This window comes from Triticum aestivum, chromosome 4B (genome assembly GCF_018294505.1).
Source record: "Triticum aestivum cultivar Chinese Spring chromosome 4B, IWGSC CS RefSeq v2.1, whole genome shotgun sequence".
Lineage (NCBI taxonomy): Eukaryota > Viridiplantae > Streptophyta > Magnoliopsida > Poales > Poaceae > Triticum > Triticum aestivum.
The window spans coordinates 210,483,606-210,493,279 of NC_057804.1; the positions used below are offsets into that span (position 1 = coordinate 210,483,606).

The 9,674-nt window shown below is 43.9% G+C and overlaps 1 long non-coding RNA gene across 7 annotated transcripts; it reads left to right on the top strand.

The window, feature by feature from the left end:
* The first annotated feature begins 3,428 nt into the window (after positions 1-3,428).
* Positions 3,429-7,756, top strand: LOC123091824 (uncharacterized). Of its 7 annotated transcripts, none has more exons than XR_006443582.1 (6): positions 3,430-3,907; positions 4,019-4,120; positions 4,346-4,416; positions 4,729-5,239; positions 5,491-5,601; positions 7,375-7,756. It is a non-coding gene; the product is annotated as an uncharacterized lncRNA (long non-coding RNA). The 7 variants fall into 7 exon arrangements; XR_006443577.1 differs by having other exon boundaries at positions 3,448-3,907; positions 4,729-4,811; positions 7,375-7,688; XR_006443580.1 differs by having other exon boundaries at positions 3,429-3,907; positions 4,729-5,601; positions 7,380-7,688.
* The last annotated feature ends 1,918 nt before the right edge of the window (positions 7,757-9,674 follow it).

Below are 9,674 nucleotides of genomic sequence, written 5' to 3' on the forward strand. Positions count from 1 at the left end.
TCGGGACAAGTTTCGGGGTCATCGGTATTGTACCGGGGCCACCGGAAGGGTCCCTGGGGCCCACCGGGTGGGGCCACCTGCCCCGGGGGCCACATGGGCTGTAGGGGGTGCGCCTTGGCCTACATGGGCCAAGGGCACCAGCCCCAAGAGGCCCATGCGCAAGGAAACTTGGAGAGGGAAGAGTCCTAAAGGGGGAAGGCACCTCCGAGGTGCCTTGGGGAGGATGGACTCCTCCCCATCCTTAGCCGCACCCCTTCCTTGGAGGAGGGGGCAAGGCTGCGCCCTCCCCCTCTCCCTTGGCCCTATATATAGTGGGGAAAAGGAGGAGCAATCAGACCTAAGGCCTTTGGTTGCCTCCCTCTCCCTCCCGTGACACATCTCCTCTCCTGCAGGTGCTTGGCGAAGCCCTGCGGGATTGCCACGCTCCTCCACCACCACCACGCCGTTGTGCTGCTGTTGGATGGAGTCTTCCTCAACCTCTCCCTCTCTCCTTGCTGGATCAAGGCGTGGGAGACGTCACCGGGCTGTACGTGTGTTGAACGCGGAGGTGCCGTCCGTTCGGCACTTGATCATCGGTGATCTGAATCACGACGAGTGCGACTCCATCAACCCCGTTCACTTGAACGCTTCCGCTTAGCGATCTACAAGGGTATGTAGATGCACTCCCCTTTCTACTCGTTGCTGGTCTCTCCATAGATAGATCTTGGTGTTACGTAGGAAATTTTTTGAATTTCTGCTACGTTCCCCAACAATGAGATGGGTTGACTGGACATACATCAGAGAGAATGAAGATCACTTCCCAGGTGTATATGACAACTTCAAAGCTTGTGGAGTTGACAAGTTTGTTGGACAGAAGCTCACCAAGTGGAATGATGAGCTATCATGCAATTCAACTCCACTGCTCATTTCTATCCAGATGGAAGGATAACGTGGATGTCTGAAGGTACAAGGTACCAATCAACTGTTGAAGAATGGGCAAAATTGATCAATGCTCCAGAAGACCATGAGGATGATTTGGATGTGTATGCCAAGAAGAAGAAAGACCACAACTCCATGACAAATATGTACAAGGAAATTCCTCATGAAGCCCTAGAAACTCATAAGTTGGGCTCTATGAAGTATCTGTTGTCTGGTCTGCCTACCATCAACACTATCTTGAGGCATACTCTTTTGCCCAAATTTGGAGATCATAGGATGATAAGAGGACATTCAATCAACTTGCTGCACATTTTTGATGTCCCTCAAAAATTCAAGGTCATGAGTCTGATTGTAGAGACAATTAAGAGGACAGTTGCTGGTCAAAAAAGGTCTTGTGGGTATGCTCCATAAATTCAGGTGCTCATCAACTCAAAGATGGGCACATGCACTTACTTGTTGGACAAAGAGCACTTACCCCTCAAGCCAGATTTTGAAGACAACACAGTTGTCATGGATGAGAATGACCCTTCATCAGTGCAAGCACATGAGAAGAGAGCAAAGGCGAGGGCAGAAAAATCTGCAAAGATGCCAAGTGCTGAAGAGGCATCTCAAGTGTTCTTGAAGAGAAAACAAGATCAACTTGGATTTCTGATCCAATCTACCTTGAGGATTGAGAAGGGCTTGATCACCCTGACTCAGAATCAGGAAAGCTTGGAGAGGATCATTGAACAAAAGTTCTATGATCTTGATCTGAAAGTCACTGAGATACAAACAATAGTTGAGCAGCTCCAGGAGGAAGCAGAGGAGAAGAAAGGAAAGGAAACTATAGAAGCTTTTCAGTATGTGGCAAGATGTCAGAGGTCAGCTGCAGTGCCAATACTTGATGCTAGAGCAACTACATCTGCACCAGCAGCCACAACTTCAGTGCCACCTCCAGTAGCCACTCCAGCAGCTCCAGCTACATCAACTGAAGTCTTCGTCCTTGGAGTCATAACTACACCACCTCACGGAGACCAAGCCTGAGAGACGCATAACACTATGCATATTTGAACTTTTTGGTAACTTGTTGCCAAAGGGGGAGAAATATGTATAGATCATAGGCTTCAAGAGAGAGTGTTGTTTTTTATCTCTCTTGCACGTTATTTGGGTAAACTTTATTGTATGCTTGTTTGATACCTTATGTCCTTGTGTGAGATACTTGAACGATCATGTGTTTGATTATATGCTACTTTAATGTGTGTTTGGATGATATTATCTCTTATATTCATATATGATCATTCACTTTGCTTGGTGATGAGTGCATGCTTTTAATTTCTATCATTTTGAGCGCTCCATCAAGATGTATGTGACATGGAAGAGTAACCCATGAGACTAATCGATTGTGCATTTACATTCAAAAGCAAATCTTAAATAATGCACAAATTTAGAGGGAGCTCTTGCCTATCACATACTTCTCAAAGCGACGATGTATTTAAATCTTATTATCATTTGTAGAAGCTTTGGTTTATATGTTGTCATCAATTACCAAAAAAGGGGAGATTGAAAGTGCAACTATCCCTGGGTGGTTTTGGTAATGATTAAAACATATAACTCATTGAACTAATGCTAATTTAAGATGAATATCTCAGAAAAGTTCAATGATTGGCATGGCATGAATTAGGAATGTGGACCCCTCAAAATGCTAAGGACAAAGGATTGGCTCAAACTCTAAAAGCTCAAGACTCTACATTTTCATTTAAGTGATCCAAGATCACATTGAATCCATAGGAAAGCCAATTTTAACCAATAATGCGGCTGGGCAACTCGCTCCCAGAATGCTCCCCCGATCGCGTCCTTCGATGGTCATTCGATCGTGGTCAACAAGGTTCTTTTTTCGCTGCTGTCCGTTGGATGCTCGCTGGAAATTGGTCTGTCTCATTTTCACCACGTGGTGAATCATGGACATGATATGACCCGTGGGCTTGGGGTCGATCCGATTGGCTGGGTGCCAGTTATGACCCGTGGGCTCGGGGTCGATCCGATTGGCTGGGTGCCAATTTTTTCGGTGCGCGGGGCAGCCTCTGCTGCCACGCCGCATGCGCGCTTTGCCCGCGTCGTGCCTCGTGGGGGAGCTGCTGAAGGGTCAGCCGTTGCATGTGCACCTGGCTTTTGTGCCCGAACTTATGCTGTCTTGATGACGGGTGGGCCGATGCTTCTCCTGGTCCTGCTCATCAGCTGCGGTGGCTGCACATATGGTGTTTTCTGGTTTTCTCCGTCAACCGCTTCTGGCGCGGCGCTCCTCACGCGTTAAAAAATCCCGCATCGTGCGTCCTGCGTCTGCTGCAGAGGGATGGGTGGACACATGTGCACCCGGATTGTGCACACCCATTTGTACTAGCGCGATGACGGGTGGGCTGCCGCTGCTCCAGGTCCCGCTCGTCGGCTGCTACTCCTATGTCTTGTGCGCATAAACGCCCAGCAAGCTTTTCCTGTGCGCGGTGTTGCATCTCGTCTGCATGTGCGTGTGGGGCCTGGCTGACCGATGCATCGTGCGTGCCTCACCTCCATCTGCAGTTGGAGAGAGATGGACTGGCAAAATATCTCCGTCAGCCCTTGGCCACCTCCAGTTTCCCTTTCCACCTCTCCAATCTCCACCGCCGCTGCCGCCCCGCCCCCTCTCGGTTTCTCATGCTGCCGCTCCGACGAAGAGCGCGCCGCTGGTGCTTAGATTCCGGGGACATCTCATGGTCTTAGTTGACGGAAGGAGGGGAAGAGCAGCCGCGCCAGGCGGCATGCCTTGCTGTGCCGCATGGCAGCCGCTGCCCCATGCTTTGCCGGCGCCGTCTCATCGTCTTCATAGACATGCGCATCTCTGTCAGGACCGCGCGTCCATGCCTCCCCATCTACCGGGCTGGAGTGGCCGCCTACTGGTTGAGGCATCGCGCGGCATCGAACGTCCTCGGCTGCTGCCGCTGCTGCTGGCCGGGTCCCTCCTCTCGCTCCTGCCGAGGTCGCATGTTCGTCGAGGCATCAAGACGCCTCACTTTCCTTTTCTTTTTCCCTATTTCTGATCTTGCACTTGTTTCTTCTTTTTGGACCTCTCTGTCCGCTGAAATTGCAGGCTGAGGTGAGCACCATGAACATGATGTTAGTGGCTGATATAGAGAGATCCTCGAACAGGGAAGTAGCAGTTCTGGAGGAACTCGAAGATGTCATGTTTCAGGTATGTTCACCGGAAGAGGGGTTACAATTTTAGCATGTCCAGTTGGTTCATGTAACCTTGCATCTTCCTCTGGCTGGCATGTCCAGATTGCATACATGGTATTGATGTGTTGGTAAAGTCCTTTTAGATGAAAAGAAAGTGCCTTTTTCTTTCAATATAGTTGACCTGTGAATAGTTATATTAACAAATGTAAGAGTTTTCTGAATTTTACCTTCTCATTTGCAGTTTTGATGTGAATCGCTACAACAACAATTAGAAGAGACTGTGCATTGCAGGTTCAGAACCAATTTCTATGGGTATGTACAAGCTGCTTGTTTCCATCTTGGTTTTAAATTGGTTTTACATTGGTGAATTAGCATAGCATACTGAGTGTTGAGCTTTATTTCATCTACATTTGGTTCTGAACATGTGTGCTTTTAAGAAACTTTGTATTCTTCTCTATTTTGAAGAGCCCACAAAGAGACTAAAAGAATGGTTGTAATTCCTTTCTGTGGTTTATGAACTCTGGGACTAGGCCGAACTAACTTTGTTTAACAAATAACTTCCTCATCCCTAAATAAATCTGTGTTTGGCTGATTTCAAGAGAAATGTTTGATCATCATTTTCAGATGATTGACATACGGATCTTAGCGAGATTCAAGGGAACGCGTGATGTGACTGTGCCTTGTATAAGCAAATCTAAGCTGTTGAGGTAATTATTCTGTAAGTGCCTTCTATAAACAGTTAAACACGCAACACATCTGTATGTTCTTTTCATATGGTTCTTTATATAAGTACATTTCAGTAATATGTGTCTTGTTTTACTTTTGTCCACGGTGACTATGGCATTCTTGGCTTCTGTTATTATGTTTGAGTGTAAAATTGGTTGTTGAACTGAGGAATATGCTAATTCATCATTTGTCTCATTCGTTCTTGTAAATAGTTTCTACTCCATGTGGTTATGAGCTGCTATGTTTTCCAGTTACAAGTGTCCTTTGCTTAATGGCTGAGTTTCTTTTGCTCGAGCCAGACCTGCAAGCCCGATGTAAAACTCACTGCGTGCACCGTGTCGTGGCTTAGTCTCTTCGAGTTTCAGCGTTGACATCACATTTCTCTAACTGGCTTGCTTAGCCATGGACAGTGAGACCACCCTTCATTGATTTCTTCATCTATATGTTTATTCTAGGCATCATGTCTTTGTTGGCTGCACAATTGTTCAAACTCTATCCTAGCTGTAGGTTTATTTGAGGGAGATCGAGTAGGAGTGTTTATTTTCTATATATAAAATGGATTCAACATCCAACTTTAGTCAAGAACAAACCATTATTGTTTTTACGGTTTTATGAGGTGTTGCAAGATTGATTTGAGTTGTTCTCATTTATGGTTTTCAGATTATTCTATCCTGAAGTATTGGTTTATTACTGAGGAAGCCTTAAACAGAGAAGCTGAATGCAGTTTTTGTATCTTTCGTCAAAGTCCTGAATGGTCCAATGAAAATCTTGGTATGTACAGTTCAGAGCTTCATCACATTATAGTAGGGAAAAATGGTATGCAGAATGTCAAAAGTTTCATTTTGGTCCATTAGATAGTTTATAGCTTTGTCACTGGAGGTGTGACAAAATAATCGCAGCTTGTGAAAATTATATACAACCATGAATGCTCCATAGTTTTCCATGCAACACAGCTACTGAATCTGTAAGACATGCTTATTTCTGGCAGAATCTTAGTGGATAAATTAGCATTGTGTAAGATCTGCCATGATAGTTTTCTCAATACCATTTTGCATTTTGGGATTGTTTGAGTACTAAACAATGTTAACAGGTTTACCATTTCTCATCTCTTTGTGATATCCGTAGGTATTCTGGTGTCTCAGTTAGTCCCCAGCCTCTTTCACCGACCCATAAATTATCTGTCTCTAGGTCTCCTCAATTGTATTCTGGTTTAGAACAACAAAACTTTTTTTGCCTCAGCTACTTTGTCGGTGTCGTGTCTGTTGTCATGGATTTGATGTCATGTAGTTCTCGGTGTTTTATTATACTTCCAGTCTCGGTATATGACGGCATGATATGATGATATTACCCTAAACCTGCTCTCCCACTCATTCAAATCAGGATGCCAGCGGACGCGTCTGCTGCGTGTCCCCATCCGCCTGCAACGTTCGCAACTGTAATCACAGAATTAGCAGCGTCTCGCGTCCGCGACTTTTGGCTGCTCGCTATGCCAGGCGGGCACATGCGGACGTCCACATCCGCCTTGCAAACTCTGTATACATCAAGCATAATGCAATCCAGGCTAGAAAATGACCAAAGAAACATCTTTAGTTGCAAATGAGGCCCAACATCATGTAGACATACATAAGCTGAATCTCATGTAAAAGGGTACACACGCTCAACCTCCTACAACAGTAATTTAAGAGTTAGCTCCACCTGTTATAATAGTTTTTTGACCAATCTGACTCTGGAATATCAAGACGAATTGCTCCCAACAAATTTGTGTTATGCTGACTTCCATAAAAAAAGTCTATGCTCAGTTGCATGCATTAATCCAGTTTTAGGACTGAACAATAGATTAATACACACATATTTCGCTGTGATTTGTGGCAATTTTGCCGCAGGTACAATGCTAAAAAAATCATTTTTTTGTTCAATTTTATGGTCAAGATCTTAGGTTGATGATAACTTGATATGTGGTTCTCCTGTAGCATTAGTTATATTTTGGATTATCTTACCCAAAACTAACTACATGAAAAATGACTACTTTATTTTATACCATGTTAACTTAGGCCTGAAATATGAAAGTTACTTATCATACAAGAAGAGGCAAAATAATATTTGTACCGTATTTGGTTCAAGTCTACCAGGTAAATAATTTCAAATGATCAGATTGAGTTGTTTTAGAAATGAAAAATGGAACTTGTCCTTGTTTATCTTTCCTTTTTGTGTTAAAATAAGAAGAATGATACACCACACACCGCCCTTTGGTTATTTTTGCTCCATGCGTTTTGCAGCAGATTATTATTAGTAGATATTTAAGGCTTTTTTACTCTACCTTAGATTTTTGACATGATTGGTGTTCACATTTCACCAAAGATCCTTCTGGATGCTTTGTTGTAGATACTCTAGCTCTCAAAAGCAGTCTGTAAGTATCAATATAGATAATTTAATCTTTATTTCCGATTGATTCAAGATACACACATATATAATGGCTACCAATGCTCTGCATCACCCACATAATTGTTGGTTCTAATTGGCTTCTTGCGCCATGTTTTCCTCTAGCGAAGAGTGAAAGCCACAACTTGACGAGGACATTCTCACGGAAAAGCCTTGTATGATAAACATCCAATTCAATGCTATTGCATGCTTCTTCGCCTATGACCGGCAGAACACAATGTATAGGATGTTTGGACAAAGAGCTACAAGGAGAGCACTCTTCAACGATGGCAATATCCAATGAAGTTGCAAATTGTTGGATGTATGTATATGTGTACCGAAGTTCAGTTGAATCCCTAAGGAAGAACCAAACATTTATTTCTATCTTATTATATGCTATCTTAAATGCAAAAGTGTGAGCTATGTTAACAACTGTTTTAGTATGATGTTTGGAAATGTTAATGATTACAGTTTTTGCACGCTCAAGTATATATTTGTAAAAAAATCATCTCAGTTTTTCACTAAAGGGGTTTTCATTGATGCCCTAACTGGTTGCTCAAACCTTAAGTTACTACTCCCTCTGTTCACTTTTATAAGGCGTTGTAGATATTTTAAAAGTGAACGGAGAGAGTAACAAATACACATATTTTCAATGTTGGTTTTAAATATGATTTTGTGGCGTCTGGTGCAACAAGTCATATTATTAGCGCTGCTGGGTCATTCTGCCATGTAATGTTCTTATACAAATATGTTTTTTTTTAAACTCAGATTTCTCAATGTGATAACCATATTTTGAACTAAAAAAAATGTTTCCTTAACTGGTCCATACATGTTATACAAATTTGATTTTTTTCAAACTTAGATTTTTGAGCGTGATAAACATATTTTCAATATAGCACGATTTAACACATGTGCTTTCTACTACCAATATCGAATATGTTCTTGCAAAATGAAACTATTTTCATCGACAACATGGCTTTAGCGGGTCTCTGCGCCATTTGGCGCAACGGGTCAACTAGTACTATTAAAAGGGGATGAGGTGTTCCTTAATGGCTTGCTTGCTCAAAATGTTTAGTGATATGCTTCAAAAACCCTCAACCACTTTCTCATATCCACATATGTCCCAAACCAAAAGTCAAACTTGGCCCCACCAATTTGATCTATCCCGCGCCACCGAGTTTATTTGACATAACCACTGTCAGAAACCCTAGTCACTTTGGTCTCATCGATAGGGATCTCAGTCTCACCGAGATAGGATCACAAACTTTTTGTTTCCCTTCATAATGTTTCGGTCTAACCGAGATGAGCGATCGGTCCCACCGAGTTCGCAATGAGAACTCCCTGTTTCCCTTTCTGTCACGCCCAATATGCGACCCTATCCAAAAGGAACTCGAAGGTCCCACCAAGGATAGACCCGCATATTGAAACGCTTTTGCAAGGTGGATATCATTACATCAACATTACATAATATAAGGGGATACATACAAGAGGCATACAATGCCACATATATACAACATCACAATACATAAGAGCATCACCCGACTACGGATGAAACACAAACAGAAACTCAAACGACACCCACCCTGCTAGCCCAGGCTGCCGACCTGGAATCTATCCCCTGATCGAAGAAGCAGAAGAAGAACTTAACGCAAAGCAAGCATCGCTCTCGCGTCATGATCATCGCATAACCTGTACCTGCAACTGTTGTTGTAGTAATCTGTGAGCCACGAGGACTCAGCAATCCCATTACCATGGGTATCAAGACTAGCAAAGCTTAAAGGGAAAGGAAGGGGGTAAAGTGGTGAGGCTGCAGCAGCGACTAAGCATGATATGGTGGCTAACATACGCAAATAAGAGCAAGAAGAGAGCAAGCGGAACGGTCGTGAAGCTAGCAATGATCAAGAAGTGATCCTGAACTCCTACTTACGTCAAACATAACACAGAAACCGTGTTCACTTCCCGGACTCCGCCGAGAAGAGACCATCACGGCTACACACGCGGTTGATGCGTTTTAATTCGGATCTGGTGTCAAGTTATCTACAACCGGACATTAACAAATTCCCATCTGCCTATAACCGCAGGCACGACTTTCGAAAGATTATACCCTGCAGGGGTGTCCCAACTTAGCCCATGACAAGCTCTCGTGATCAATGAAGGAATAGACCTTCTCCCAGGAAGACCCGATCAGACTCGGAATCCCGGTTTACAAGACATTTTGACAATGGTAAAACAAGACCAGCAAAGCCTCCCGCTGTGCCGACAAATCCCGATAGGAGCTGCACATATCTCGTTCTCAGGGCACACCGGATGAGCCAGACGTCGGGTTGGCATAGACCCTGGTTGCCCAGAGGGCGCCGGACATCGCTCGGTTCGGACCAACACTTAGACAAGCACTGGCCCGGGGGGGCTAAAATAAAGATGACCCC